Here is a 2,500-nt window from a genome sequence, read left to right on the forward strand (position 1 = left end):
TCGTTCTCGTCCTCCGATCCAAAGGTCTCTAATCATTCTCGTCACCAGAGCCTCAGATCGACCCAAGGCTCTCGGAAACTCTACGAGAACATGCGCCGTAGGGTTCTTACAGCCAAAAATTGGCTTATTTGAACCTTGTGCTAACATGAATGCACCAATTAGAGACGCTTTTGATTGTTCTTCACGAAAACCAATGAGAAGACACTTTGTTTCAGGGTTCCCCAGAGCTCTTCTCTCCCTCAGTCAAGAGAAGAGCTCTGGGGTCGAGATTGGTCTCTAATATGCTAATGACCAACAAAAGGGGATAATGAGGGAGATCTAAGTTGTTTTTGTTCGGGTTGCGAATCGTAAAATAATATCAAAATTAAATTTGTATCAAGGGTGTAAAAGAGAAAATTCAAAGTCGGGTGCTCAGGTCCTTCTTGGTCATTTCACGTCGTTGTTTGGGCGAGAACAACAAATGAATGTACCAAATTTGTCGTGCAAAGCCAGTGGCCGAATTTATACTTGAGACGAATAAGTCGTCTATGACGAATTATCCTTCTAGAACCAGGGTTGCCACTAATTAGTAACAAAAAAATCCCTGACTTCTCCCTGACTTTTGCCTGACCTATAAACAATTTTCACCGACCTTAAATTAGTTGAATAATCACATTTGCTTCAGATTCTTTTGAGGGGCATCAATATTTTTCTCTTTGTTTTCCCCTCACGAAATTTTGCGTGCAAAATGTTGTGAACTGTTCACCAAAAATAAAATTCCCTGACTTTTCAGTGCCTTTGAAAATAAAAAAGATTTTCGCAGACGTTTTACAAAATTTCTCGCCTTTTCCCTGACGCTGAAAAATTTTTGTTTTTCCCTGACCGGGGCAACCGTGATAAACGGCTAAATCGTCTGCAATTCGTCTAGATATAAATCCGGTATTTACATGAATTAGGGCCATAATTCATCTTGGATTGATTCGTACGAATTTTGGCAATTGAATTGCCTATTTAAAAAACGTTTGGATGTTACTACACTGCTGATGAAATGGGCCAGAATGGTACAAACTTCCTCCAAAAAGAGTTTAACGGCCACATTGTTGCTCGTTCTACACTTAACATTTTACAGTTTCCGCACCCATTGCCCGAACACAGCGAGCAATGAATCAATGCTTACACACTCTGGATTAAATTCTGCCATGTTCAGTTTGAACAGCACAAAACTACACACCTTTGGGCACTGGGCACAACGCACTATATAAGTAATTTTTTTTACAAACTTACTTCTTTTCCTAAGTAAAGTTTGGTGTCATCTAAAGTGTTATATAGAGTGAAGAACTGTTTCGTTTCCTTGTGAGTTCCAGCATCTGTAATTTAAAATGAAAAATCAAATTAAGCAAGTTAACTTTGAAATGATCTTTTAGATTTGAACAATGAGAGAAAGCCACTTGGACATTGTTAAAACATCCTCTACACCGACACTGTGATAAATGTACGGAAAAAGAACCTTTAACTCTAAATTATGAATTCTTAGTACAAACCGTGATTGTACAGTTCTAAAAATCTTCTCTGATATTGTGTAAGTTCGGCGCGCGACGGGACTTCGTCGATCTTCCTTTGAAGCAAAGAAATCTCACGGTTCTTTCGAGCCTGGAAAACAACACATCCGAGCAAACTAAATTTGAGAAAAAAATTGAATACACAACAGGAAAATTTCCACAGGGTGTTTCTAAAAAGGTTAAGTAATAAAGAAGACAAGGTTTTCGAAAATTACCAGAAGAAGTCTAATTTTTGCCAGTTTTGCTTTATCCGCTTCGTGCTGTTTTGAAATCAGCTCTGATCTTTCCTAAAAAGAGAAACAGTTAGGTATATTAATTATGCGCGGGAAACTGGGTCGAGAGCCTTGTTGAATTGCACAGTGGGACTGTTTTGGGGGAAGGCATTTTCATCATTGCGTGCGCGGACCAAGAACTCAAGTTGCAAGAAAGCGATATACGAGAGGATGAGCTTCCTAAACCACCGGAATATTGTACAATGGCAATTTTAAAACGATGGCTCGCTTGCCAAGGTGCAAAATTGTCCGGAAAACGAAAAGATTTGATGAAAAAGTCAGTGAGATCGTCGTATATACGACGTTTACTTACTAACGACGTAAGTTATGAAGATTTAACACGAAGTTAATTGTTATCGTACAAGAAAATACGACTGCATAAACAGTGGCTCGTCCCCAAAACAGAATGCAATTCAATAAGACTCTCGAGCCTGTTTCCCACGCGACCTCAAAGTGGCTAATTAGCAAGTAGCACAACGTTTGACCTCATCTCTCTCAAGCCCAATTATTAGTAAAAAGCAAACGCAGGTTAAGAAAGATCTGTAAGACGGCGTTTCGAGCGTGACGAACGGCTAACGCTCGAAACCGCAGCTCACAAATGGAACTAACTCCGCCAAGAAGCCACTGATTCCAAAACCAGCCGATACCACTTTTAATCATCTTATTTGTTTCATTTACCCATCGGTTGAT

At 39.5% G+C, this 2,500-nt stretch overlaps 1 long non-coding RNA gene and 1 pseudogene across 1 annotated transcript in view; both read right to left on the bottom strand.

Moving 5' to 3' along the window:
• LOC138039999 (uncharacterized) overlaps positions 1-2,500 on the bottom strand; it is a 97,869-nt gene that overhangs the window by 60,791 nt on the left and 34,578 nt on the right. The window lies entirely within an intron of this gene.
• Positions 1-2,500, bottom strand: part of LOC138049457 (coiled-coil domain-containing protein 93-like) — a 17,601-nt pseudogene that overhangs the window by 6,212 nt on the left and 8,889 nt on the right.

Source organism: Montipora capricornis, chromosome 1 (genome assembly GCF_036669925.1).
Source record: "Montipora capricornis isolate CH-2021 chromosome 1, ASM3666992v2, whole genome shotgun sequence".
Taxonomy (NCBI): Eukaryota; Metazoa; Cnidaria; class Anthozoa; order Scleractinia; family Acroporidae; genus Montipora; species Montipora capricornis.